The sequence below is a fragment of the Dipodomys merriami genome, unplaced genomic scaffold, assembly GCF_024711535.1.
Source record: "Dipodomys merriami isolate MVZ:Mamm:240054 unplaced genomic scaffold, mDipMer1.0.p SCAF_8, whole genome shotgun sequence".
NCBI lineage: Eukaryota > Metazoa > Chordata > Mammalia > Rodentia > Heteromyidae > Dipodomys > Dipodomys merriami.
Genome location: NW_027206401.1, coordinates 54,784,308 through 54,800,194, shown reverse-complemented (window position 1 = coordinate 54,800,194; position 15,887 = coordinate 54,784,308). Strand labels below are relative to the sequence as shown.

Here is a 15,887-nt window from a genome sequence, read left to right as displayed (position 1 = left end):
CACTTCCAGGCTCTCCCACTTCGGGGCCCTCCCACTTCCGGCCCCTCCCACTAACGGGCCCCTCCTCTCACTGGACGGTCCTCACCTTGGGTTGGGTTGCTGCAGCTGTTGACCACTCCTGTGGCCCAGCCACTTGGCCCTGGCCCCTCCCACTTCCGGCCCCTCCCACTAACGGGCCCTCCCACTACCGGGCCCCTCCTCCCACCCAACGCTCCTGACATAGGGATGCTGCTGCCGTTAAACTGCTCTTGTGACCCAGCTAACTGGCAACACCCACTTCTGGTCCCACCCACTTCTGGACATACTTCCTGCCCCACCCACTTCCAGACACACCCACTTCCTGTCCCACCCACTCTGGCCCCTCAGTACCAGCCCCTCCCATTATCATGTTGCTCCTATGGCCCAGCCACCTGGCCACACCCACGTCCTGCCCCACCTACTTCCAGACACACCTACTTCAGGACACACTCACTTCCTGTCCCGCCTACTGTCTTGCCCCACCCAATACCAGCCCCTCCCATTACCGGGTTGCTCCTGTGGCCCAGCCACCTGGTCATACCTACTTCCGGCCCTTGCCACTACCAGGACCAGCCCACTTCCGGGCCCAACCGCTTCCAGGCCCGCGCACTTCTGGGACCGCCCACTTCCGGACCCCTCCTCCTTCTGGGCACTTTGGCCGTTGGGTTGCTGCAGTTGCTGGTGGCTCGGCCACCAGGCCATGCCCCTACCCGCCCCTCCACACTGGCCATTCCCGAGGGCCATTCCGGCCTCCAGGTAAACCATGTATCTAAAGCAGAATAAAACATGGACTGATGCCAATACTTTAATTTTTTCTAACATTTTATGTGAAAATGCCTGGCCCTCAGATCACTCATATTTCATTGATTTTCTTTGCGTGCCTTCCAGTGTGAAGTGTTTAGATATTACCAACATACCACTTTGAAGCATTGTTAACATTCCTGCCCGGGCTGGTCTTGAACTGCAGTCTTGCCATCTTGAGGAACCAACTCGACATGATTTCTAACCATGGTATGTACATGTGTTCCTGCATCTCATGATAATTTGTGTATTTTATTTTAACACAACCTGTAATAGAAAAATAGTTCAAAATTTAATATGCAATTACCTCTTAATTTAATTTTGAATGTAGTGACCCATGACATGTGCATTTAGAAAGAATATATTGAAGATGAACAAAAATTTCCAAATTAGTATTGTGAAGATAGCTCTCAGAAGTACAAAAAAGTAGAATTCTGATGGTATGATATGTCAATGGATGTATTTCAGTTCAGAGATTTAATTTGCAAAGAGGCTTATGTATCTGGTTTGATGGGAGTTGTTTTCATATATTTGCAATTTTTAATATTTAATTATATCTCTAAATATGGATTTCTTAAAAATAACTCATTTGTGTAATAACCAGCAGGGCCCCGATAATCAGCAATAACAATAAAAAACATATTCCAAGCAATCTCTACATTATTTCCACTTAATTCATTTTCTAGACAAGTAATGGATGGAGATTCTAGTATTTCTTCAGAAAAATCTCTTTAGGGGCTATTGCAAAAGTATTTTAGCAAATATGAATGAAAAAGAAGCTGTGCTATTAAATGAAGAGTTTATCAAATGAAGATTTTCATCTCATTCTGCCATTTCAGAGACCAGGTGCTAGAGCCTTCCCTGTAAAACTTGTTCTCTTTCATCTGTCTCTGTTCCTAAACCTCCTTTTCCCTCCCCTCCATGCCTCCCACACTCTTGCACACTCTCTTCCCCTTGCTCTCTAAATATCATGATTGGAGCATTGCTTCATTAATAATAATCACTTTCTGGTGGCTTCCAATTTAATAGAATTTCCATCTGAAGTTAAACTTAAATTGACATTCTCTTTGGGCACAAGCTTCTTTACAAATATTTTGTACTTGATATATTATTGTATATCAAAATTATTGAAAGCATAAATTGCCTTTCCCCTTTCTGTGTCCTATAATTCATAGATTCCATAAATCAGTCGAGTAAAAAAACCATAAACTGAACTCAATCCTAGTCAGAGTTCGCCAGATTCCCCACTGTCTAGGTAATATGAGTAAAGCATTTTTCTATAAACTCCAATTTTCTACACATAGAGCTCCCCTATGTCCCAGCAATCCCACTTTTAGGCATTCACCCAAACGATCACAAACAAGGCCATACTAAAGCTACCAGCACAACTATGTTTATCTATAGCAGCATTATTCACCATAACTAAGAGATTGAACAAACCCAGATGTCCCTCAGTAGATGAAGGGATCAAGAAAATGTGGTATACATATACAATGGTATTTGCCTCCATCAGAAAGAATGACATGGCCCCATTTGTTAGGAAATGCAAAGACTTGGAAAAAATTATATTAAGTGAAGTAAGCTAGACTCAAAGAAACAGGTCCCATGGTTTCTCTTATCTATAATAGCTAGTATATGTCTAGGACAAACAAAAAAGATCAAAAACAATGTACATATGACCAGATAAGATGATGCTAAGCAAAATGAACCCCAAGATAGGGACACAAGAGGTTTTATCTTTGTTGGTATTCTTTTTAATGTACTATTCTTATAATGTACTATGTAATTTATTTTTTTGTTTCTTTGTATGTTCTTTTCCCATCGTCTAACCCCTGTGGTCACTGTATTTGATTCAGGTGTCCTGCATCTTTTATATACATTTATCTAATTTGGGGAAGGGAAAGGAAATAACAAAATGCTGAAATAAGGATACAGGATGGCCCATTGTAACAATGAAATGTACAAGACACTATATTGAAAACCAACTTTACAACTGTAGGGGGGAGGAGTTGGAGAGGTGGGGAGGGAAGGGATGGTAGGGAAAAATTAAAGGAGGAGGTAACAATGTTCGATAGGAAATGGACTCATTACCTTGCTCATGTGACTGTAACCCCTCTGTACAGCATATTTACAATAATATATATATATATGTATATATGTGGAATAAAAAAACAACATTTCCTTCAGGGCACTGGTGGGTCATGCCTGTAATCCTAGCTACTCAGGAGGCTGAGATCTCAGAATACAGGTTCCAAGCCAGCTGGGGCAGGAAACTCCATGAGACTCTTCTCCTCAATTAGCCACCAGAAAGCTACAAGTGGTGCTGTGGCTTAAAATGTTAGAAAGCTAGCCTTGAGCAGAAAATCTCAAAGACAGTGTCCAGGACCTGAGTTCAAGCCCCACAACAGACAAAAAAATCCTAATATTTTAAAATATAAGTGTATTTTCTGCTATAATTATTTTTATGAGCATATATATCTATGACATATATCCAAGAAAGAATACATTTGTGTCCAACCTTAAGTGCAAAAAAATAGATACTTTTAACTCAAATCCAGCCCACTGATTATATATCTCTGAAGTATTGTTGGGTTGCACCCTTCAGTGAATGTTACAACCCTGGAAATAACTCAGCTTCACATTGGAAAATTACCACATGCTAATGTTCTGTTGGGTCAATAGAAGAAAGGACACCCACATTTCCAGAGATTGTACATTTTTTGATTAAGAGATCTTCAGTTTAATATTTAATTTTAATGTGACCACGATAACTTCTTTGAAAAGCTGGCAAAGTAATCATATTCTCAACAAGTCTGACGTTTTGTACCTACAATTCACATAACAGTAGAGAAAATGAGGTTGAAAGGTGCCAACACAGCACATAAATACACAGGAGAAAGAGTGTTGTCCTACAAAACCACTTCCAGAGTAATCGCTGTATTTAAGGTCACTTTAGTTTAGATAATAACAACATTTAGTGACTCTAAAGGCAACTGTAAATAGCAATCATTATTAAGATATTATTTTGGACCCTCCAAAATCCTTGCAGGATACTTCTGTTTAAGCTTGTGTGTGTGTGTGTGTGTGTGTGTGTGTGTGTGTGTGTGTGTGTGTGTGTGTGTGTGTGTGTGTGTGTGTACCAGTATTGGACTTGAACTCAGGATCTTGCACTTTGACTTGACTCTCTCAAGGCTAGCGCTCTACCACTTGAACTACAATGTGACTTCTAGAGTCGGGGTGGTTCATTGAAGATAGGCCTCTTGTGTACTTTTCAGCCCAGCATGGCTTTGAATGATGATCCTCAGATTTCAACCTCTTACGTAGCTAAGATTGCAGGCAGGAGTTACCAGCACCCAGCTCCTTTAATTACTTGTAATCTTTCCAAATGGACTTTGTGTAAGGGAGCAAGTAGAAATCCCATAGAGTAGGGAAAGTTTCCTTTTATGGAATACAAGGCCAACTTGGTGAAACCAATAATAAAAGGAAGAAGGATAGACAGACATTCATGTTCTTGATCTAGGGGCATCTGGAGCTCCAATTTATGCATATTACATTTGGTGGTGCTGCTTTCTGTGCACTCACTACAAGTAATATCAAGCTTATGACTAGACTTAGGAAGTGTGGTTCTTTTTTTTTCATTCTTTTTTTTTTTTAATTTTGGTTGTGGGGCCTAGGCATTGTCCCTGAGCTTTTGTGCTCAATGCCAACACTCTACCACTTTGAGCCATAGCACCATTTCTGGTTTGCCTGTGGTTAATTGCCTGGGCTGGCTTAGATCTCAGCCTCCTGAGTAGCTGAGATTACCGGTATGAGCCACAGGTACCTGGCAATTGCAGTTATTTCCATCCCTAAGTTTTGGTTAGAGAGGATGATTTCATGTGGTTGGAAATTCTAGTGGAATTTGTGCACCGCTGAAGTGATTGTAATATTTTAATAAATCATTTTTTAGGAAATTGTTTAATTCCCACCTTAGTTGTAATTACAGAATTTGTTCTTTCACGTTTGTTTTTGTTCTTTCACTATCCTTTATTTGATAAAACGATGCAGAAGATGCAGCCTGTCCCTGAATACACAATCCCACCCCCATTTTCTTGTGGTAGCATTCATTCTTTATTTAAGTATCCAGTTATTTTTTTCTTCTTGACAAGAATTAAGCCATAGTAGTTGAATATAATCAGGATCAGCAAGATAAGTATCCCAACATGGAAAAGAAAAAGAACAGCAACTATATATATATATATTTTTTTTTTTTTCTGATACTCTCCTTGTCAGAAATAGCCAGCATTTCTCAGGAAAGAAGCTGGGTCTTCTATTCACCTATACACTTCACATGGTGTCCAGCAGGCCTGCCAACAGTGCTGAGTCATCATCTTAAGGGACATGACTAAGAGTCATCCTGCATAGCTGGGCACTGGTGCTCAGGAGCCTGAGATCTGACAGTCCTGTTTTGAAGCCAGCCTGCCCAAGCCATGTAAGAAAACAAGCCCCAGTATGTGTGTGTGTGTGTGTGTGTGTGTGTGTGTGAGAGAGAGAGAGAGAGAGAGAGAGAGAGAGAGAGAGAGAGAGAGAGAAGAGAGAGAGAGGTGTCGTTGCATGGTTTATTTGGTGATTATTTGGTTACCATATTATAGGATTTCTAGAGGCTCTGTGGACTAAATTACGTGAACATTATGTTTGAAATACTGTTATATTTTCAGTAGACCCAATGATGAACATATTAATTAGGAAAATAACCTTAGTTATTTGTGCTTAAATATTATCTGGGCCATTATTTCTCTTTGAATGATTAAATTAGACTTTTTCCCCCCAAAGTTAATTTGCTTACAGACCTGATAGGACATGAATTTTTTCATACTTATTTGTAACAGAACCTGTCCACATAAAGCACAGAGGTATTTGACTTACCCAGCAGTGTAGGAGAACCATCTGGGAAGTCCGGGCTAAAGCTGGCAGAAGAGCAGGCTCCTGTGCAGGTGAAATGTGTCCTTCTCCTCTCTCCTCTGATGGTGGGCATGCTCACTGGCTAGAAACAGGCAAAAGCTGCAGATGATGCCTGACCCAACCATCGAAATGATGGGCAGAGTAGATCCCTGCCTTGGCACCTCATTGTCTACTGGACACTTTACATGCAGTCACTGGAAGCCCCGATTTCCAGTAGCTATGGAGAGCTAAAACCAATGACCTGCACGTCCCAGTAAAATAGTGCTTCATTTGATAAACTACCAAATGTGTTTATCAATTGCCACCTTACATTTTAAGTATGCATTCTATAATGAAGAATGATACTAAGTATTAATCACATCAAATTCATATGCACTAAGGAAATCTGAGACATATTATTCCAATATTGAATTTAGTGATTCAATAAACACTCATTTAAGTTCTATTATTACCTTTAGCAATGAATAGTTTATACATTACCAAAGAAAATGCACTTTCATAGACCTATTAGAAAGTTTATTATTATTTCAATTTTGATAGATGCTTATGATATTACTCATTCTATTGAACGAGTACTTGAAGACATTGTAATTGAACAAGCGCACTTGTTTCAATGAAATGCTTTCTAATGAAAAATAGATTGTAATGTTCATTGTTAAAGATGACTGAATGTGTTAGTATTATTTATTAAATCTGAGGCACACATATTACCCAAACATATCTAAACCTACACATTTTTGTGTATTACTCTTATCAGCTCTCTATTATCATCATAATCTGTCTCATATATATATGTTTATTAAGGAATAAAATTATCAATAATAGTTTTAGTGCAACACAAGAATATAACATGATTTGTTAGACTGTTTACTTCTTATGTGTTGACTATTAGCATTTTATCTGAATATAAATTAATGATAAAATATCTCTAATAAATGCTGTCTATGCAGTGAAGGGTCTGTGATTTGACACATCTTATAAACCATTAATAAAATTCACAACTCATTCATTATAATACATGGCTTCCCACATGTTAAAAATGAGCTGCAGCAGTATATCTGAGTATTATAAAACTATTATTTGTTAATACATTATCCAATATTTGTTAATGGATCATAAGACACTACAGAACAAACAGCATATATGAATTTCTTTATAAACATAATCATGTATCTATAACTAAATGTTTATTTAATTTCACTAAAAGGAAAATGCCAAATATAAATTTTTCTTCCTCTCTGAATTACATGATTGAGTACCAGGTTGCTAATATTATTTTTTCCTTTTCTTTTTTGGATGGCCATAGGGCTTGGATCTTTTTACTTTTTTAGAAGCAAGATTAAAAACAGTCGAGATGCATAAAATGTATTTAATTCTTCTGGTGGATCTAAGTTTTGTTTGAGAACAGATTTTCTAGGCCAACTTTAAAAACCTGTAAATGAGATGGAAATATAAAAACCACAACTGCTGGTGCCAAATTACAGATGCTGTTGAATTCAAACCATCACTTTTTGTGAAAATATGTAAGTTAAAACTGTTTTGATTGCTGAATGTTGGAATCTGGCCCATGTTTTGCTGGGGCTTTTGTCATAGCCATTCGATTTGAACTTATTCCCTGAATTTAATTTTCTCATCTAGTTGTCTTGTTCTTCTATTGCTTTGTGATTTATTTTTCTTTTCTTTTTTTGACTGTGAGGGTGATGTACAGAAGGGTTACAGTTACACAAGTCAGGTAATAAGTATGTTTCTCCTTGAACAGTGTCACTTCTTCCCTGCTTTCCTCTCAGTTTTTCCCTCCCAACTCCTTTGCCCATAAGTGGTGTAGTTCATTTCCAACATAGTGTCTAGTGAGCAACACTGCTGCATTTGCTCACCCTTTGCCCCTCCATTTCTATGCTCCTCATCAGGAGTCTGAGATCAGGTGTAGGAGCCAGCTTTGACTTTGAAAAAATCCTTGAGACTTTTATCTTCAATTAACTAATGACCAAAAACTCAGAAGTAGAATTGTGGCTCAGGTTGTAGAGCACCAGCCTTGTGGAGAAAAAAGTAAGGGACAGCACCCAGGCTCTGAGTTCACTTCCCAGGACTGGTGCATGTGAGTGCACACACACACACACACACACACACACACACACACACACACACACACACACACAATCTAAGTATATTTGCAATACATGGATGAACCATTTCTGTACCTTTGCAAACACATCAGTGTAAAGCAATTGATAATTTGTGATAAGAAATAAAGCACTAAGAAGATAAGGTACTTCTCAGTCAAGAGAAAGCTTTTGCAGTGATTAAGAGAAATGAACAGGTGGAGAATGCATTGCTCCCAGTTGGGGCAAATTCCATAATTCTCTCCACAGAGCAATGAGCACCAAATCCATCTCACAGTAAATAATTTCAATCAGCCCAACAACACATTCAGTCAAAGCGACATACCATACTCTGCGTTGTTTCAGAGAATTTTTTCCATATATTTCAGTAAGTTCTGTAAATCTCAGTGTGCAAATATAAACACTACACAGGCTGATTCCTCCTGTAGCCACCCTGTCCTCTAGCTAAATTTAGATAACATACAAGATTTAAATAATCCTCTTTGTCTAGAAGAGAGTATACCATCACTCCTGGGAAACAAACGATCTATATCCATGTATAGATAGAGATACTTTAGATGATATAGCTATATAAATAAAAGATATAGATGATACAACTGTAGACATAATGAGAGATAGAGACTAGATAGATTGATACAGAGATTCATAGTTCTGGAATCCGTTAGTTGTGTAAAGGGATTTCTTTGGCACACTTCTGCACAGATAACCAGCCTCACCCTCCCTGTCCTGCTCCTTCAGCCCCTTCTGAAACAACTTTATAGCTTTGCTTTGTTCTGTTTTCACACATGAAATTAAACCACATGGACCACAGTCTCCTCCCTTTCACATCCCCCTCCCCACCACTGCTGCCCACTTTTAAATACCCCAATGTAATTACGTGGGAAGAGAGAGGTAATCGGGGCAGATACATGCCTGTCTTGATCATCATCATTCAGACTACAATGGTCTTTCTGGTTGCAATGGGTGTGGACGTTCAGATCTGCTGTGACTGCTTAATCCCACGTTAACCAGGAAACTTCTTTTTCTTCCCAACAACTGGGATGAACAGACTGGCTCTGTGCACCTCGTCTCTCCATCCTCCTTTCCCACACATAGATTCTTCTCCATGCGCTCTCTTGTTGGGAGAGATGTCTCGCATGCCATGTAGTGCTCCGGATGCTAGCCAATGTGGCCAAGCATGCCGGTCCATCTTGTAATCCCGGCTGTGATGGAGGTGTAGGTGGGACGATGCCAGCCCATGGCCAGCTTTGGACAGAAGGCAGGAGACCCAATACGAAACATAACCAAAATGAGAAAGGAGTGGTGTTGTCACTCAGCTGGAAGAACACTGGCCTAGCAAACGCAGAGTCCTGAGTTAGAACCCAAGTCCTACCAAAACAAAACTAAAAATCTAACTAAGAAGGAAGAACAATAGTGGATTGGGCGTCCTAACAATATAATTTGCAGGTAGTAAAGAATTTCATCCTTTTTACTTTTATTTGATGTCCATGAAAATAAGAAATTACATATCCAACACCAGTCATAGTAACATATTTGGGGAGGGGAGTAAGAATACTGTTGCTATTTAGTTATGTCTTCAGCAACTCAGCAACTCACATCAACCTGATCTATCTCTTCACTTAGTGAAAAATTACTGAACACATGTCCTGGGACCAGCAGTGACCCTAAAGATTCAGTATCTGCTATCTTCTGAGTGAGGAAGAGAAGGATTTCACAAATAAGATCTATATTGAATAATTCATGTTTTATAAAGGGAAAGAACAGAGGGATGCTGGTCCAGGAACTCATTGCCATTTTACCTGCATTGGTTTAGTCAGTCAATGAAGGCAGTTCACTCTTTACATTTCTTTGAAGGATTTGGATTCTCTTCCAGATCATGTCCAACCAATCTCTCCTGTCTCATCTTTATTGGGAAACAAAATCAAATTCCTCCCTGGTTTTGAAAGGCTGAACACCTTCATGACTATTTAAATATATTATGTCTTTTCTCCAGTTTTTGCCCAGCCTGAGGCATGTGAATTATTCTTCTTCTCATTGCCTTACTCACCCAATCCCTGAACCACAGAACTGAGCCACTCAAAGGTACAAAATAAACTTAAGACAATTCTGGATCACTAATCCAGGATAGTGAAATGAGTGTAATAAAGATAGCCAATGGATTCTGAATTAAAAGGAAAGGTGGAAGAAAGTCAACTAGACCCAATAAAGAAAGATGGGAACAAAACACAATGTAAAGAAGGAGAAACAGAGAAAGAAAGAAGAAAGAGAAGAAAACTATATACAGGCATGTAGTTCAGTCCTGGTGGCTCACTCCTGTAATCCTAACTTCTCAGGAAGCTAAGATCTGAGGACAGAAGTCTGAAGCTAGTCACAATAGAAAAGTTCACCAGAATCATTACTCTAAATAACTGTGAAAAGCATGGAAGCAGAGTTGTGGCTCAAGTGGCAGAGATCCTGCCTTGAGTGAAAAAGCTAAGGGACAGCGCCCAGACCCTGAGTTTAAGCCCCAGATCTGGCACAGAAATTTTTTAAAAGGGCTGAGGCTGTAAGAGAAAATCATTGCTGTGCATTAATGTGTCAAAGACATAAACACAAGAACTCTTGAGGATATTAATGAAACCCCTTGATTTACATTTGTAACAGCAAAGAAATTAAGAGCATATTAAGAAATCAACAAAACTAAAGATTGCGTTAAAAAACCAAAGAGATCATTGCCTGTCACTAATCTTAGGTTCAAGAGCCACATTATCTACTTACTACCCTTTAGAAAACTAGTTATGAAGATGTAGGTGAACCTTGATCTACTATCTGATTGTCTGATTAACTTTTAGACATTTTTACCTCTCAATCTCTCTTCCAAGTTTTTAAGATTTTTCCCCCAAAGTCCTACAGACTACTCTCTCCTTAGATTTAACCCATTAATAGTTTTAGGACAAGAAACAATTTTGATTAAAATATTCTTAACTTTCAATGTTTTAAAGTATTTTCAGATATTTATTTCATAACAAAAAAAAAAACACAAAAAATATTCCAGTACTGAGGCTTGAACTCAGGGCCTGGGCATTCTCCCTCAGCTGTTTTTGCTCAAGGCTGGTGCTCTACCACTAGAGCCACAGTTCCACTTGTGACTTTTTAATGGTTAATTGTAGATAAGAGCCTCAGAATTTTCTGCTTGAGCTGGCTTCCTACCACAATCGTCAGATCTCACTCAGCCTCTTGAGCAGCTCAGATTACAAATATAAGCCACCGGGCGCCTGCTTCCTACATGACTCCTTAAATACGCATTCATCTTCATAACCTTTGGGTTATGTTACCTCACCTGCTCAGCTCTGCACACTTCTATAATGTGATTTTGTTTTGCTTTAGCTTTCCAGGGAGGCACAAAGCACTGCAATATCTCCTGAGCCTTCTACGTACAGCACTATGCAAGGAACTTTTCTGAACATATCTTGGAATGCCATTCTATTGATTTCATTGAATGAATTCTTATAATAGCCTATCTCATAATGGACTCAGGAACAGGACTGATTGTCTCAGGCACCAAGCAGGGCTCTACTCTAGGGGAGATGCTTGTTGTGCATGTGTGTGCATGTGTGTGTGTGTGTGTGTGTGTGTGTGTGTGAGTGTGAGCACACATGCACATGCGCATGGGCACATGCACGTGTGCTGATACAGGTGTTTAAACTTTGGGCCTCCATTTCTGGGGCATTTTGCTAGTTAATTGAATACAGGAGTCTGTCTCTTGAGTTCAAATTACAATCCTCGGATGACTACCTCCTAGGAAGCTTGGATTACAGGTGTGAGCTACCAGTGGCTGATGAGAACATCATCTTCATTGCAGCCCTGGTCCTGCTGGGTACTCTTGGTCTAAGGATGAGAGGTAACACCATATCAGTGTGAACACGGCTATGTCCCAGGTGTGGTATTTGCAGGTCATCTTGGAACCAGGGAGAAAGCTGAATGGTGAACGTACCTACACACCTCACACCTCTAGGCTTGTTCCTATTGTGCAGGTTTGTTTGAAATTTTTTTCTTCTTTATAGTTGTATATATGTTACCTAGATTTTGAGTTTTATTTCCAAAGTTTGCCAGCTATTAACTAATTACAAGACAATTAGTGGCTTAACACGAATAATAACACCACCTCTCCTTGCAGTTTAGAGAAGAGAGTTGTGGGGGACACAGCTTTTGGAATGAGGGAGGGTTTGTCTTCCTGTTTTGGATTAATACAGGCTGCCAGGAGTCCAAGAAGCACACAGAGTGAAAAATGGCACCTGACATGCTCCAAAGTTTGGTGGCACAGAACCTGACATACTTTTTCTGCATTCAAAGCATGTCTATCTGCCCAGGAGACAGGTAAGAACCTCATATGTCTTATTTTTCAATTGTCAACAATGATATCTTCTCTCACTTAGGAGATCAAACAATATAAAATTTATTACTTAAAAATACTTTAGAAGCTGTGTACCAGGGGCTCATGTAATGTAAGGCTCAGGAAGCTGAGATCTGAGGATCAGAATTTGAAGCCAGCAGAGGCAGAAAAGTCTATGACACTCTTGTCTCCAATTAATCATAAAAAGCCAGAAGTAGAGCTGTGGCTCAAGTGGTAGAGCGAAAAGGAGCTCAGGGTCAGTGTCCAGGCCTAGAGTTCAAGCCTTAGCACCAGGGAAAAAAAAATACAGGGTGTAGCAGGATGATGGTGGAGAAAGGTTTTCCTGGTGACCGTTTCCCTACAAACACAACTTAACCAGACATTTAAACACCTTCTCTATGGCTGAGGAAGCCAGGGTAAGAGGTTAAACTTCTGCTCTTAATGAAAAAGAAATCAAAACAGGAAAGAACATAACTGGTGCCATTGATCAAGATGCACTGCACCCATACAGTGACAAGCTGAATGGAAATTCCTTTGTACAACTGAAGATAATTAATTTTAAAAAGATGCGGTCACTGAGGAGCAAGATGGCATATAATCCTGCCCCTAGACACGAAGCACAGCGATAGTGCCCAGACATGGCAGATCTGGTCCTGGACAAAGCATGATCCCAAAGCCAGCGCCCCAGGTGGAGCCTCCAGAGAAATTACCTCAGCTCTCCCCAGCCCTGGAGGCCTCGGGATCACCAATTTTGCATTCTTCATGCCTGCAAAACTCGGTGGCCCAGGTCTGCCTCCAGTGCATTCAGGAACCTCCATGATCTTGAGGCATCTGTAGCAGCTGCTGAGGCTCTGAATGGTGAGGAGATTCCCCGAAGCCTTCGCAGGCCGGGGGGAAGGAAGGGGGAACAGAGATTGGGGCCCAGGGCACACTAAAGTTGCCACTGGATTTCTCCATGTAGAAATGCCCTATGCTCTGTTAATTCTGGATAATTACTTGCTGCAAGGTTTTGTTATTACTTTTTATGAGAAGAGTCCCGTACAGAATGATAATATGCAGATAGTCTCGAGATCAGTAAATATAGTATATTCTGGAAAACGGTCAAAGAAAATAATTAATACCTATCTGGTTTTGTTTTACTAATATGTAAGCTCTGCTCCCTGAAAAAAAATACTTCTATTAGAGTTGTCCTCAGACTAAGATTCAACACAGATTGTGTCAAAGATGTGTCACTTCTTTATACATGTATAACAATATATAAAGTGAAATCCCACATGGAATGCTTTGAGGTTTCTTTATCCCTCACTAGTTTATCATTTTCTGATCGAAGGCTGCAGATTAATGGTAAGGATAATTTAAAATCACATGTAGAGAGCTCAAAGCTTCTTCATCTTATTATGCAGGAAAGAAATATTTGTGGAGAGGATCACATGCCATTCATCCTGTTGGAGATGTGAAAGTGAAAAACATTTTCTTTTAAAAGATTTAATTAACAGCTAATATGTTGATGCAATCATCTATGCCAAGAACATTTTTTTAAATTTAATTTTATTTTATTTGTGAACATACTGTACAGAGGGGTTACAATTACATGGGCAGGATAATGCATACATTTCTTACCAAGCATTGCAGCCTCCTCCTTTGTTTACCCTTCACACCCCTTCCCAGCCTCCCAATCCCAATCCCAATCCTTCCCCTCCCCCCCACCCCACCCCCACTCCCGCACCGACAAAAGCTCGTTTTGGACATGACAACTTGTACTTCTCATTGTTGCAACAGGTCCACCTGTATCCTTAAACGACTTGTTTTTCCCCATCTCCTCCACAAGTTATACTGACTATATTTGTGAAAGCAGGGGTTATACTGTGGGGGAGGGACATACAAAGCAACAAGGAAGTGATCTTATAAATGCGTTAGAAACACATGCATGAAAGAAAAAAAACATTAAAATACATATCCAAGGGTTCATTCTCTTAACATCACATTATCTGACCTTTTCCGCTTGACTCACACATATACTAGATATTGCAAATAAGGGAAACCATGGGACTTATGTTTCTTTGGGCCTGGCTTACTTCACTTAATATAATTTTTTCCAAGTTTTTCCATTTCCTAACAAATGGGGCAATGCCATTCTTTCTGATGGAGGCATAGAATTCCATTGAGTATATATACCACATTTTCTTGATCCATTCATCTGCTGAGGGGCATCTGGGTTGGTTCCATATCTTAGCTATGGTAAATAATGCTGCAATAAACATAGTTGTGCTGGTAGCTTTAGTGTGGTCTTGTTTGTAAACATTTGGGTAAATGCCCAAAAGTGGGATTGCTGGGTCATAGGGGAGCTCTATGTGAAGTCTTTTGAGGAACCTCCATACTACTTTCCAAAGTGGTTGAACAAGTTTACATTCCCATCAACAATGAAGTAAGGTTCCTTTCTGTCCACATCCCCTCCAGCATCTGTTGTTGTTAGAGTTTTTGATTTTTGCCATTCTAACTGGAGTGAGGTGGTATCTTAATGTTGTTTTGATCTGCATTTCTTTTATGGCTAGGGATGTTGAGCATTTCTTCATGTGTCTATTGGCCATCCTTCTTTCTTCTTCAGAGAAGTTTCTCTTTAAGTCTTTTGCCCACTTATTTATTGGGCAGTTGTTCCTTTGAGGATTTGTTGTTGGGTGGTTTAATTTTTTGAGTTCCAAGTATATTTTAGATATGAGACCTTTGTCTGTTGTGTGGCTAGTGATGATCTTCTCCCAGTCCGTGGGCTTTCTATTGATCTTGCTAGCTATGACCTTTGCCATGCAGAAGCTCTGCAACTTTATGCAATCCCATTTGTCCAACCTTTCTTTGATTTGTTGTGTTTCTGGGTCTCTATTCAGAAAATTTCGGCCTGATCCAAGGAGACCTAGGGTTTCTCCTATTCCATCCTGTAATGTTTTCAGAGTGTCTGCTTTGAGTTCAAGGTCTTTGATCCATTTGGAGTTGATTTTGGTGCAGGGTGATATATAAGGATGTAGCTTTAGTTTTCTACAAGTAGTTAACCAATTTTGGCAGCACCATTTACTGAAGAGGCTGTCTTTCTTCCATTCTATTGTTTTAGCTCCCTTATCGAAGATTAGATGGCTATAGGTCTGTAGGTTCATTTCTGGGTTTTCAATTCTATTCCATTGGTCCTGAGGTCTGTTCTTGAGCCAGTACCAAGCTGTTTTGATTACTATGGCTTTATAGTAGAGTTTGAAATTTGGTATTGATATTCCTCCAGCAGTGTTCTTTCCATTGAGGAGTGTTTTTGCTATTCGGGGTCTTTTATTGTTCCATATGAATTTTTGGATTGCCTCTTCTATTTCCTTGAAGAATGAGCTTGGAATTTTGATAGGTATCGCGTTGAATTTGTAGATAGCCTTGGGAAGTATTGCCATTTTCACGATGTTAATCTTTCCAATCCAGGAGCATGGGAGGTTTTGCCATTTTTTAAGTTCTGTGTTGATTTCCTTTTTCAAGATTTTAAAGTTTTCATCATAGAGGTCCTTCACTTCTTTGGTTAAGTTAATTCCTAGGTATTTTATTTTTTGTGGGGCTATTGCAAATGGAGTTGCTTTCCTAATTTCAGCCACACTTTTCTCATTGTTCTATGC

At 39.6% G+C, this 15,887-nt stretch overlaps 1 long non-coding RNA gene across 3 annotated transcripts in view; it reads left to right on the top strand.

Annotated features, from left to right (window-relative positions):
* The first annotated feature begins 698 nt into the window (after positions 1-698).
* LOC138818937 (uncharacterized) overlaps positions 699-15,887 on the top strand; it is a 49,517-nt gene continuing 34,328 nt past the window's right edge. Inside the window, exons 1-5 of one of the 3 annotated variants that reach the window (XR_011369278.1) lie at positions 699-774; positions 907-1,029; positions 11,722-11,893; positions 12,113-12,236; positions 13,656-13,939. This is a non-coding gene — a long non-coding RNA (uncharacterized lncRNA). Of the gene's footprint in view, positions 775-906; positions 1,030-11,721; positions 11,894-12,112; positions 12,237-13,655; positions 13,940-15,887 lie in introns of those variants that run through there. The other 2 variants (XR_011369276.1, XR_011369277.1) reach the window with 2 other exon arrangements.